General features: G+C 43.6%; 1 protein-coding gene and 1 long non-coding RNA gene across 2 annotated transcripts in view; one reads left to right on the plus strand and one right to left on the minus strand.

Moving 5' to 3' along the window:
* Window positions 1-14,247, minus strand: part of LOC106726137 — a 97,792-nt gene that overhangs the window by 14,579 nt on the left and 68,966 nt on the right. The window lies entirely within an intron of this gene.
* LOC106726144 lies at window positions 5,155-13,989 on the plus strand. Its single transcript, XR_001362170.1, has 4 exons — window positions 5,155-6,013; window positions 6,688-6,743; window positions 10,401-10,666; window positions 12,869-13,989. It is a non-coding gene; the product is annotated as an uncharacterized LOC106726144 (long non-coding RNA).

Below are 14,247 nucleotides of genomic sequence, written 5' to 3' on the forward strand. Positions count from 1 at the left end.
TTGATAAGGAAGAGGGTCAGGATGGGCGCTGCAACTAACAGATAAGGGAGAAAATGAGAGAGGAAAGGACTCGAGTTATTCTTTGAATTGATTGCTTGTTCTGGAATAAAAAGAAAACCAAAATGAGTTTTTGTAGATTATGTTTTCCATGATATACTCCATGGTACTCCAAATTTCCAGCGAGGATATTTTCCCATATCCCTTTTGAAGAGTATCTATTAATATGCATTTTACCCATGCCATCTCAGGAAAGTATCGTTAATTTTTAATGCCCATTTTTTTCTATCAGAAAAAAGAACATCAAAAGAAATTGATATTATAAAGTGTATGTGATTGGTAGCGACATGAGATCTCTAGTTAGTGTCTAATTAACATTGTTTCATGCTCGTGTGTCAGGACCGCTTCTAAATACTTCACATACATTAATTGATTTATCTTCACAAATTCTCAGGAGGTAGTTACTTTTATTATCTCTATTTTACAGATGAGAAAACTGCAGTATAGCGAGAATAAAGAACACTTTTCTAGTTTAGAATACCACGATATGTTTGCAAGACTAAAGCATTTTACAGATATTTTGTTATTTATGTTTATTTTAATTATATTTCAAAATATCCTCTCCATTATTTATCCCTTTTCTAAAAACAGCTATAAAATATATTGAGGTATATTTTACATACCATAGTCATTCATATACATGGACCATTCAGTGATTTTTTAATAAATTTATAGAGTCCTGAAACCATTGCCACAATGTAGTTTTAGAACGTTTCCATCAACCGCTAAATTTTCTTTGAGCCAATGTGCATTCAATTGCTACTCTTGCCCCTCCAATCAAAGGCAATCACAGATCTGCTTGTTGTCCCTATAAATGTGCCATTTCTGGACATTCCATATAAGTAACATCATATGTTATGTGGTCTTTTGTGACTGGCTGCTTTCCCTTAGTGTAATGTTGCTGGGGTCCAACCCCAGCAGGTCCAGGGGTCCCCAAAGGTGTGGACGGAGTCGGCGAAGAAGGAAGGACTCAAAGGCGGCATTCAGTTGATCAGCATGGTTGGGTTCTCCCTCCAGGATCTCCAGCCAAGTTCTGTCTAGGTTCTCCATCCAGGTTCGGTCGCCAGGTTCTGTAGCCAGGTTCCAGCCAGGTTCTATCCAGGTTCTCCTGCCATGTTCTGTCTAGGCTCTCCAGCCAAGAGCTATAGCAAGGTTCTGTCCAGGATCTTTTGCCATGTTTTCTTGCTAGGTTCTGTCTCTAGGTTCTTCATCCAGGTTCTCTCACTAGGTTCTGTCCAGGTTCTGTTGTTCTGTTGTCTTGTTACATCTGTATTTATACCAGTTGATTTTAATCCTGTCAATTTCTATTGCAAAGTTTAGGGCGTTTCTTATCTCCGTTCCAGGGAGTAAAGATTATGTAGCTTAAGCGTGATTGTTTGTAGTTAAAGTGATTAACTACCCGCCTGGCACTTAGTTAAGGGGTTTTATTCCCTCCCTAACTTCAGGGAAAAATCCCTACCTGGGGAAACAACCTTTCTCGGAGAGGTGACCTTGGTTAAAACACATAGTGCCAAGAAGGTGAGCAAACATATTAAGAACAGCATGCCATATATGCCAGGTCCCTTGAAACAGCAAGGATGGATCGGCTCCCGGCATAATGTTTTTAAGCCTCATTCATGTTGTAGCACTTATTAGTTTTTCACATCTTTTGCTGAGCTATACAAGGCATGGCAAAAGTAGGTTTACAGTTGTTTGTTTGGAAAAGAATACTATAATAAATAATAATACAAGAATGAACTTTTTTTTTTTTCATGCACTCACAACTGTAAACCTACTTTTGCCCCACTCTGTATTCTATTATATGGTTATGCCTCATTTACTTTATCCCTTCACAATTTGATGGGGACTTTTCTTTCCAGTTTTTGTCCATTTGAATAATGCTGCTAAGAACATTTGTGAACAGCTCTTTGTGTAGACATATGCTTTCATTCTCTTTGGTAGATAACTAAGAGTGAAATTGCTGGGCCACATGGTAAGTTCAGCTTTCACTTTATAGGAAACTGGCAAGCTGTTTTCCACAGTGACTGTACCATTTTGCATTCCCACCAGCAGTGTATGAGTGGCCTGGATTCTCCACACTCTCACCAATACTCTGTATTGCTTGTCTTTTTGACAACAGCTGTCCTCCTGGGTATATAGTGGTATCTCCTAGTGGTTTTAATTTGCTTATTTCTAATGACTGATAATGTGGAATCCCATTTGGTGCAGAGGTTCTTAACCAATTTTAGAAAATGAGTTCCTTTGAAATGCTGATGAAAACTATGAACACCCCACCAAAAATGCATAATCATGTTTGTGTGCCTGTATACACATGTATGTGTATGTGTGTATATACCTACATGTGTATGTAAATACATATGTATGTGTGCATGCATGTACACACATGCAAATATGTCTTGCAACTCATTAGTGAAAAGATACAAAGATATTCTTCCTCTAAAGGTAATAAATCATAGTTGTATGGTTCTTCAATTTATAAAAATTTTTATGGACTCTATCTTTTTATTCTTTGCAACTATTCTATAAAGTAGAAAGCTAATGTTACACCATTTTATAGAGAAAGAAACCGGGTCTTCTGGCTCTGTCTTCCACACTACTTCTCTCACATGTCTGCCTTCTTGGGCCACTGCAAGTTGGGAAACTGCTGACTCTTAGAGTCAACACATGAAGACTGGGTAGTCAACATTTAAATACAGAGTATTTCCTGAAGTCATCATGTTTTCTTATAGAGACAGAAATATGAAATTTTTGTTCAGTTTTAGTAAATATTAGGAAGTTAGCACATCTTATAATAATTGTATATGGCCAGTACTATGACATTAGAAATCAGAAGAATATATTTTCATTAGCTTTAATAAGGAAAAAGACTTTAAGTCATCATGGTTAATTATTTATATAACTTCCCCAAGAGCATCGATGACTATAAGTCATGGTTAATTATTTATATAACTTCCCCAAGAGCATCTTAAACAAATAAAGAAAAATGAGTGAGAGAAGGGAAGCATAAAGAAATCCTGGAGATTACATTTTCTTCTGCTCACTTGCTACAAGCAAATATTCACTGGGTCTGCTTTTGTTTGGGCCCATTATGCAGATAAGATGATATCATATGTTGGTGTCTCAGAGTCAGCCCTCTGAGGTCACTTTGGAGCTACCATGTTCTCCCACATCCTTTGCTGTTAGAACATGCCAAAGAGTATACTCATATGGCATATGACACACACCTGAGGCTCTTTCCCCTCTGCTCAAGTTGCAGCTGTGTGGGGAGAATGCATGATTGGTGAACAAAACTGGATGGAAAATGAGGCTATTTGTCTTAAGTGGTCTCTATCCTGGCCCGGATTCTATTTTCACTAATCTCACCTGCTGCCCCTTTGCCCACGATGACAAGCCTGCTGTGGCCCTGGAAACAGCTGCAATAAAAGCCACAGGCACAGCCAGTGTGGGAGGGGTGGTGCTCCTGCAGCTGTGCTTACTCACCTGACTCTTTCCTTGGGTTTCACCAGCCCAAGCACCTTGAGGCTCCAATTTTGTGGAGACACAGAGTTTGGAAAAGGTTCTCTATTCAGCCTAATCCTGATGCTGCTTTGACTGTGGTTCCATGGTCCCCAATCGAATGTTTTTGAGAGATAAAGAACAACTAGGATCCTTTTTCTATGTTACAACTGTGCCCTTGGGGTTTTCAACTCTTCCCTTAAGCAAAACTCAGTCCTTTGGTCTGGCAATAATTCTTAAATGGGGTCTGTTTGATTCCGCCCCTCTGGCTCTGCCAAAAGTCTCACTTTTGTCAGTACGGGTTACCCAGAACTTCATATTCTCCTTTCCAAGACGCGAAAAGGCTCTAGCTCCATTTTTAAAAAATTCCTGAGCTAAATCAGAGATCCAGCTGCTTCATGTGTGCAGGATTGATTAAAATAGCAGGGATGGTGAAGGGATTTGCTCAGGGAAGTCCAGAAGCTATCCACGGAGAATAAAGGAACTTAGGCTGCTTATGCCAGATGGCCCAGGATAATGTTGACATTGTCTATCATGGAAATACGATTTCTACAGCAGTAATCCCAAAGGTCACACTGCTCAGCAAAGGGAAACAGTAAACAATAGTAATGACAAAGACCCAGCCCAGAGTGAATCCGCTTCTACTTTAAATTATTTCTCATAAAGAAAAATACAGACAAGGACATTTGTGTCTGTCTGCAACTTCGGCTCTCTAGTAAAATAAAATTCCCTACAGATGTTTTTGAGTTAATTTGCTTTGGTCAAAGTTTTGGTTTGAACATGCTAGATTTACTTTTTTTTTTTTGATTGTTACTGTTAGGCCTCATTGTCTAAGAAAAGAGAAAAGGCTGGGAAGCTATACCAACACATTTCATTTTATCTCAAGGCACAGTCATGAAAATCCACAAACTAAGGAGGAGGAAAAAAGGCATCTTTAGCCATGAAAAATAGCTAAATCTCAGAGGGGAAGCCAGAGCCAAGATAAATTTAGAGGACAAGAAAGCATGTCCTAAAGCAACGTACCACAGGAAAGGGTGCATGACATATACAGCTAGAGTGCTATATTTAACGTTGGCAGGTTGCAGCAAAATTGAAGGATGAGTGTCTCTTGGAGCCTTATTAATGATGCCGGGGGCCCTTTATCGCTAGGCAGCAGTTTGGAAGCACCTTCCCCACTGGTGATGGACAACCACCACTCCTTGATAGCTGTGAGAGGATGGCCTCCGTCCATGTCTTGGCTGATAGGATCAGGAGAGCAGCAAAGCCTGCAGAGGCAAGAAGGAGGGAAAGATGCAAGAGTGCTTTCTCCCTGTAGTGACTCTGCTACCTTCGTCCTGTGATTAAATAGAAGTCTTGACTCTGAGCACTGCGAGCCCCTCGCTACATCACTCATGACTATTACATGCATCTATGTAGGCATGTGATGGTTTATATTGGTCTAGAGGCCCAATGCATGAAATTCGTGCAAGGGGCTTGGCCCTTGCAGCTCCGGCTTCGTCCGGAAGGTCGTTGGTCTATCCAGTCTAATTAGCATATTACGCTTTTATTATCGTCTGTTCAGTCTAATTAGCATATTACGCTTTTATTATTATAGATGCTTTCTTTTCTTCCCTCCAGGTAGGCAAGAAAGGATGAAGAATAGAGAACAGAAAGTAAAGCGAGCATGCAAGTCAGATGCATGTTTGTAGGTGGCAGATGTTCCCCGCCAGAGCTTCGTGGATTTAACATCACTCCTTTTGCTTTCATCACGAAATTGAGACGATAGCAATTTCATTGCCCCCCAATCGCAGCGCCTCTCCGGTGTGAATGTACTACTGCTCTTTCCCTGGGTTTCTAACGCTGCCTGGCTACATGGCATCAGCAGAGGTAACTGACTGCAAACTCAGATGTGGTGCTTTTCTTTTCCGTTTGCCTGGAGTGGTGGACCAGTTTTGAGGAGTGATAAATGCGTGCTGGCAGCACCACGTTGTCTCCTGGCTCCGGGGCGACTGGGCTCCAGGAAGCACAGGCATCTCCGAGGCTGAAGGAGCTCGTGGGCACTGACAGGCTTCCTGCTGGAGAGGCAGCCGAGTGGAGGGTTGCTAAGGACGCAGTTCGGGGCTGCCCAGACGCTGCAGCTTTGAAGAGACACTTCCGCCTCAATCACATGTCTCATTTGTCACCATTTTCCTTGGCTCCTAAACTATCCCCTAGAGTACAACTACCACGCGATACTCTCATCACAACAGAAAGACTGTGAAGTAGTAAGTCTGAGTCATACTCATGACCTAGTTCCAAGTTCTAAAAAAGTTACCAGGTGAACTATAACATCAAGACATCCTACATCTTAAGCCCTGCCATTGAATGTTTGTCCCACAAGGTTTCCCTCTGCACTCACTGTGCTGTTGGTTTGTGGATGAATTCCGACGAGCTGGGTTGGAATCCTCACGCACCACTTATTAGGTCACTTGTGTGACCTTGGGTGAGTTACTTAACCTCTCTGTGCCCCACTTTCCTTTACCTGTAAAATTATATATATGTTATTAAGAACACTGTCTTGCCCTTCATATGTTAGCTTTTATTATTATGTAGAAATTTGATGAAAGTGAAGAGTAAGAACCCAGAAAATTAGTTTACCAAGAAGCTTTAATATGGGTGACAGGATAACTCTATTTAAACTAAATTTCTTTATCTGTCTTTTTTGTTTGTTTGCTCCAAAAACAATAGGTTGCATGAACAAGGGGAAGGATTTAATCTCTTGAAATCTGTGTCATCATTTGTAAAATGGGGGTAACAGCACCTTCCTTTGAGGATGAGATGAGTTCATCTACGTAATGTGTTTGACACATAGCTGTTCAATGGAGGTTCTTTCCTATGTCTGGGGTCCACTTTCAGTTTAAGTGCAAATGAAGCATCACTGCATTGCCTTTAGGACTCAGGGCAGCTGTGAGAAAAGCTCCTGCCCTAGGCCACCCCGGCCCTCCTCCCAGTACTACCCCATCTGGATTGAGGGAGCAGACAGAGGGGAGGGAGGCTGGGTGACTTCCCTGTCACATCCTGGAAGGGAGTTGTGATGATCTGAGTGGTTGGCTCTCTTCCTGGATTCTTGTCATTCAGGTGACAGAGCTCACCGAACGCTCTCTCCCCCTTCCTCAGAGATGCAGGACCTGCCTCTGGCTACACACGGATGGAGAGTCTCCCACAGGCCACAGGTAGAGGCTGCCTGCCGCTGAGAGCCAGGCTCTTATCACTGTCTCCGCCTCCTCTATGCTCTCATACTATGAGGGTGCCTTTCAGACCTTTGCCAAACCCCGCCTCTCCTGGATTAACATTCTAAATTTTAAAGATTTCTCTCCTCTCGCCACCCTCCCGCCCTCCCTTCCTCCCACCAATGCTTACTGAGTGTCTGTGCCTCCTGTCAGAAGTGCTGCACCCTAAGGCCCTACACGGCGTTTGCCTTAGACCGAGTTCTGGTCTCACTCCTGACCATTCCTCAGTTCCTTTTCTGGCCATGTTCTTAGACCACAGGAACTCGCCAAACCCAACGTGTCCATTCTTCCTCACGGTCCTTTGGCGGGCTCTTCTGACCCCGGTTCTCCTGAGGGCAGTGTTTTGCTCTCAGTGGATTCAGATGTTTGTCTGTACACGTGATGGCCTACTCGGCACTGCCAAGGAGAGGAAAAGTGGCTGTCTCTAAGCTCTTTGCAGATTCCTCACTTTTTTACTTTTAAAAATTTGGGATGTGTTATAGACTAAAGTTTTTGCCCCTCCCACCCTGCCAGAATCATATATTGAAATCCTAACCGTCACTGCAATGGTGTTGGAAGGCAGGGCCTTTGAGAGATGATTAGGTCCTGAGGGTCCAACCCTCATGAATGGATTAGTGCCCCTTCTCCCATGGGAAGACCCATGGAAAAGACAGCTGTCTATGACTCAGACACCAAACCTGCCAGAGCCTTGATGTTGGACTTCCCAGTCTCCAGAACTGTGAGAAATAAGTGTCTGTTACGTAAACCACCATGTCTATGATATTTTTGTTAAGCAACCCAAATGGACTATGACAGGGTGATTAACCTGAGGAAGAATTTTGTTTTTCCTTTGAAATATCTCACTCCACCTTCTAGTTCATTCCTCCTGACATCACTTTGCTCTGAGGCCTTGGCATCTCATGCCTTTATCGCTCCAGCAGCCTCCTGGCTGAGCTTCTCGCGGCCAGTCGAGTCTAGACAACATAATCGGAACCATCTGATACCGCCCACACAGGGCTGCTCCCACTGCACTGCCCGTGGTGCCACTGCCAACGTGTTGCCTCTCTGCCCCTAATTTATACCTTGTTGCCTGATTTGTGAGAAGAGATCTGGGACTTCTAAATGTTTCCCCTTTGCCAGCACAGAGCACTGGAGAGACACGGCAGGAGGACTGTTCCTCCTGGCTCCTGTGGGGAGCTCAAAGGGACCTGGAGAACTGCATTTTTCCGCATCCTCGGCCCTGAGGTGCCCTCCAGTGCTAAGTGCCAGCAGGATGTGGCTTCCCCAGGGTTTCCCAGCTCTCAGTTTGGGGAGTGGTGCATTGTGGGGAGCCCCAAAGAGTGATGCCTGCACTCTATCTCAGGTTTCTGCTCTGCACACCCTTTCCTCAGTCTGGTGCCACTGGGCATGTAGGATACTGCCCCCATGGCTTAAGAAGCACCCAAAAGTACATGAGGTTCTCATGAGGGAGGCCTCTCCAGTTCCCTGTTCTAACAGCATGCACTGTGGCACCCCAGCGCCCAGCATCCAACGGCCTCTGTGTGCCTGGCCTTGGTTCACCTACATGGTGGACAGTAGTTTTTGTGTCTGTGCCAATGCAGACACTATACTCTCTAGACCTCCCACCTGCAGTAGCACCCGATGCCCTCCGTACTCCTGACTCATTGCACACCTGTGCAGCAGTCTTGGATCACCTGAGGTACAGCAGGTTGTTCCTACTTGTCCAGAGACTGTGGACCAGCTCTGGCCCAGGCAACCCAGCAAAATCCTCCATCATTCAGCGGCTGCAACCAACCTCTCCAATGAGGTCTGAACCTTTACTTTCAAACTTGTGCTTCTATGGTTGCTCTTCCTCTTTGCTTTAAGATACCTTTCAGAGTTCTCTCTTCTTTATTTTTATAATTACTTTTCTATCATTGGTTAATAGTTCTTTATATTAAACTTCTTCTGTTTAAATTAATTTAACTTAAATTAAAATGTCTGCAATTGTGAAAGGCCACGGCCAGCGTGGCTTTCGGGTTCAAAGGCTTGGAGAAAGAGCTGATGCACAAATTGACACATAAGACAAGAAATATTAATTTGGAATTATGGGGGGAAGCCAGGGAAAGCTTAACTGTAGTAGTGAAGTTCCTACAAAGCACGCCTGTGCCATATAATTGAGTGCTGAATTATATAGTGATTCATGTGGGGTTTTTTCCTAATACTTATTGAGATTGAGTTCTTATGCACACTGCACTATGGTGTGCACTTTTAACCATCTCCTGTGGGAGATACTCCATCAAATACTCTCTTTATGGGTCTAGGTGCTCCCCCAAGAGTCACCATATAATAAAAACTGTTCTTATTTTTCTTTGGAACCAAATGAGATTAGCAAAGTGGAACCATAGTCTCTTGCTCTTAAGTAAGAGATTATGAGGTCAGGGCATACCCTTTTTAGAAGATAAAGGACAGGTACAAATGAGGGAGAGGACATATAATATGTGTCATGTTCCTGTGAGAAATTTCTCTGTGCATCTGAAAAGCATAGCTGCCCGCTGGTTTAGTATTTGTAGTAAATGATAAAGGGAAGCCTTTCTTCTGAACCTGCCTCCGGTGAGATAACCCATCCTGTGATCCACAGTGAAACCCCAGGGCGGTGATAGAAAGGGTCAGAAAACCTAACCCTCTTTTAGTAGTTGCTGCGTCATGTCCATAGAGTTTACTGGAAGTTTCTAGCAAACCCTCTCTGGCTAACCTCAAGAAAACGGAATGACTCAGACCTTTGAAAAAAGGAAGAGAAATTTCATCAGCATACAGGTAAATGTAGTGTAGGTGATTTCTGAATGCCGTTTAGCCTTAGTCTTGAGTGAAGATTAAAACGGCAGCAGATTCGTCCTGTTTCTACATGTCCAGAAAGATGTCTTAATACTCCTTGTTGATTTGGGCATGGTTATAAAATGATCTCACCATGAGGGTTACATTATTTGCATTCTACAAACAAGGAAGTGGGGAGGGGGGGCCCATAAGGTTAGGTAATTTGACCAAGGAAACACAGCTAATAGGTGGTAAAGCCAGGATGTGAACCAAGGTTCACCTAACCACAACACGAGACTGTCTCTATGAAATCAGATTTATTTCATAAAGGCATATCATGTTTACCTTCACCTTGGGGGATCAGGGCTGTTATTAGCTCCATCCTATAGTTTTCTAAGGCTTAGAAAACTCCATTGAATTGCCCAGGTTGCTGATTCGCAGGGTTGAAGCCTGGGTCCCAGTCTATGAAATCCAGAAAAGGTGCTCTCAGTCTATTGTTAGATGGACTATTTTGCATAGGTACAATGGACCAGGGTACAGACAAGCTCCATCTGAGGAGACATTGCGTTTTTCCCAGATAGTAGCTAAGACAGTGCTGGATCCAGAGGAAATACTCAGGTGGGTGGACAACTGTTAAGGAGCCCAGAATCCTGGAACCCGTCCTGGAATCCAGCATCAGTTTCTAGTGTTTTATTGTATTTCTTCAGAGCAATGACATGACCTCTCCAGAGATAAGTCTCCCTAGTTGTGTTCATAAAAATTTTCCTGTCCCTGGGCTTGTGTGAAGGCTACTTGTCTGGTGACTTTGGGCCTCTTTTGATCTTCAAGGTCCCACCAAGATAAAAGACTGGCTCTGGAGGACATGCTACGCAGGACAGATGACAATGATGACAATGGCCAGAGCCAAAGGGAAGCCTGCCATCGGATTGCATAAGGATGGTGCTGGGTGCCCTGAACGCTGGTGCGCTGGCCCTGCTCTGATGCTCAGGGGGTACCTTACTCACTAGCTGTTCAGAGAATGACCTTGCAGAATGCTTCTACCACTGTTGGCCTTTCATTCAGAGACCTCATTGATCTCTAATCCTTCCCCCATGGTGAGGACAAAGAAAAATAACATCATGGAAGATGTATCCTAATCACTGATTAGATGAAAGCTTTGGGATGATGTGTAGGTTTGATTTGTTACTCTGTTCCTCATTAGCACAGAAACAAAAGAATTAACTGGGTATTAATTTTCCCTTCAGAGGAAAAACACTTAGAACCTCAATGCTAAACGGTATTTTCCTATGAAATGTTTTAACTCTATGTGCTCTACTTTTATTCTACTCATACTGATAAAAAAATGTTCCAACTTTATAGCCTAGAGATACTATTCTTTGGGATTGGAGACTGTGATTTATTGGGAATATTATTGAATATAACAACAATAAGAATGACTACCTTTAATTTTCTTCCTGTTTGTTTCCAAGGTTGCTTAGATGCTTTATATATTTTAGTTTAATTCCAACAATATGCCTTTAGGAACTGTGTAGGTCCTTTTATGACAATTTGAATTATGCAAATTTGCAATCGTATTATGCAAACATTAGGCAAAAAATCAGATATACTCCCAAATTAAATAAAAAATAAACAAGAATTCCAAAACATATGGGCCAAAAGAATTCTTTTCACTCTATTACCACAAGGCAGTACTTCTTCACCTGGTAACTAGAAGTACCTGCCGTTCTCTGTCAAGACTCTTCTTGGATTCCATCAGTTCTTGAGAAAACATTCTTTGCATAAAATGCAATTCTCTCATATTGTAATCCCAGAGGGCACAGGGCAGTGTGGTGCATTCCTCACACATAGTGAGCAATCCGTAAACAACCATTTGATGGGTTTGAACAGGCTGAAAGGGGAGTGTGGTCAGAAACAAGCTGGTTAGGCCTTCACCTTTGGAAATGTGAGCCTGACCACTGTCCTTTTATCCCTTCCCAGCTCAAGGACAAGGTCTGCATTTCCAGCTAAGTTTGCAAGATAACTAGTGATGTCCGGCTGAGTACCAAGTGGCTTTAATTTCATCCCCTCAATCTTGCTCTTTGATTCCTCCCTTCGTTTTATCCCTCTTTCTCTCCTATTGCCTTCAGCAAAATAGCGCATGTGTGAAGGCTTTGCGTACATAACCTTTATTTTCAAATAATTGTAGATTCACAGGGAGTTGAAAAAAAAAACACGAAACAAAACAGACAGGTCCTATGTACCCTTCACTCAGTTCTCCCCGTGGCAACCTCTTACAGAACGAGGGTAGCATGTTTGTTTTTGATGGACAGTAGCTCACTGAGTTTAAATTCTAGGGGGGAAAAAATCCATGTTGAGATGCAGTTACCTTCTCATCAGGCCTCAAACCAAGAGGGGCTTCACGTGCGCCAAAGCCCCATATGCAGAAGGATGAAATTCGCATCGTGAAATTCTTAATGATTGTACCTTTGAGTTGTGTGTTGTATGTGAAATAGGAGAACAATGGAGCATGTGCCGGGGTGGGGAGCCTTGGATTGTGTGTGGTTCCACTTCTGTCTCTGTTCTGCGGTCAAGGTGCGGGCGTCCCACTCAGTGACCACTGTTTCCTTCCCCTGCTGCAGGGTGCTGGGTGTGGGTTCCAGAGGGTGCAGGGGATGGCGGGGGGGGGGGGCACTTAGTGCCTGTGACCAGCTGCACTTGCCCCCATGAACATCCTGAGGGAGTTATTGTGTATTAAGTAACAGACACAAAACACCATGACTAGCTGTGACAGAGATGGCTGGAGAAAGGAAAAAGCTTTTGCACTGCATTTTGAACAAAGGGCCGGCATTTTCATTTTGCGCTGGGCCCCACAAATTATATTGCCAGCACACTTAAAACTGTTTTATAGCCCAGCCTCTTATGAGAAACCTAGGCATGAAGATGAATATTTACCAGGAAACAGAAAGCTTCGACAAGCACAGAGGGATATTTGTTTGTCAAAGGCAAAGCTAGTTCCCACGAAGGCCAGAGAAATCTTCCTAAAGCACATTCTTATCAAGCCAGAGACTGCGCTCCTGCCCACAAAGACGGCGTGGCCCTGGGGGCTCCGTAAATAGTCTAGCCTCACCCTGCCTGCAGGCTTCACTGTACCTTGATTCAAATCCATGCTTGCTGCCAAGGGAATGCAGTTCATGCTTTCCCAGATCTGTGCCTTTGCTGATGCCATTGTGTTTGTAAAACGCCAATTTAACTTCTCTCCTAAAGCCCCCGCCTGTGCCCACCTCCTGGCCTTGGCACCTGTTTCCTCCCTTTCCTAGGCCTGTGCAGCTGGGACCCTCTCTTCTTTCAGGAAGAAGCTCACCCTCCAGGTAGGTCCACCCGAATACCTGCTCTAAGCTGACCTCCATCCCACCCTATCCCATTCCTCTTCTAGTAATTGTATTGGTCACTTTTTAAATTAACTTTGTATATTTAACTTTTTTTATTGGCTTAATGATCATCTCTCCCCATGAAGGGAAAGACCTCTTTTGCCTTCTTCACTTCCGTATCCCCCTGCCTTAAACCATGCTCAGCATCTATCTGTTGAAAAAAGGAAGGGCCCTTTCTCTCCCTCAAACACTGGAGTATATTGTATGTCATATACTGTTTACACGTTTTCTCTCGTCTATGCTACTAGCTTCTTGAAGGTGGGGAATGATTCATTCTTATCCTTCACAATGCCTGGGAGAGACCTCAGTTTCAATAAGTCTTCATTGAATGCAGATATAAAAATAAATGGTGCAGAGGCAGAGAGCATTTCTTTTCTCTTTCAGAACAACTGGACACAGCATTAAGCCTGAGAGAGATCAAAACTAATTGCCGGAACGAGAATCACAGGCATTCACTGCGTCTGTACCAAGGACGGACTTGGAAAAGGGTGTAATCAACTAGCAGCACACGGTATCCAGTGTGACCTCTGTGCTCTTCACAGTGCCGTTCTCTTCGGGGAACTGGCTGCCTTTGTGGCCTGTGGGATGAAAAGCTTCCCAAAATAGAGGCCAGGAATGAGGTCTGGTTCTGATGGGAGGGACCAGAGCTGGAGGGCACCTTCCTATGAGCACGGGGCATCTGTGTTATTCTTTCAGCAAAGCATTTTGATTTTCCTCATCAATAAAAAGCACTTTGATTTTCCTTATCAATAAAAATGGAGGTGCCCATAAAACATTTTGGGTATCTGGGGGATGTGAAAAGGTCAAGTGAGGTATTAATCCAGAGAGTGAGAGGTTTGGGGCAGAAATGGGACCATTAAGTCAAAATGGTGTGCATTAAAAAATGGTAGAGTGATCTGTTCTGGTTGTCCTGGGTAAGAACACTAGGCCTGTGACCAGCTCAGCTGGGTTGAGATGAGGCTGCATAAACTCTAGGATAAGAGACTGGAGCTGTATTCCATTGTGTAGATGTACCACAGTTTTCTAACCCACTCATCTGCTGATGGGCACTTAGGCTGATTCCAAAGCTTAGCTATTGTAAATTGTGCTGCTATGAACATAGGGGTGCATATATCCTTTCTGATTGGTGTTTCTGGTTTCTTGGGATATATTCCTAGAAGTGGGATCACTGGGTCAAATGGGAGTTCCATTTTTAACTTTTTGAGGAAACTCCATACTGTCTTCCATAGTGGCTGCACCAGTCTGCATTCCCACCAGCAGTGCATGAG

Source organism: Myotis brandtii, unplaced genomic scaffold (assembly GCF_000412655.1).
Source record: "Myotis brandtii unplaced genomic scaffold, ASM41265v1 scaffold230, whole genome shotgun sequence".
In the NCBI taxonomy this organism is placed as follows: domain Eukaryota; kingdom Metazoa; phylum Chordata; class Mammalia; order Chiroptera; family Vespertilionidae; genus Myotis; species Myotis brandtii.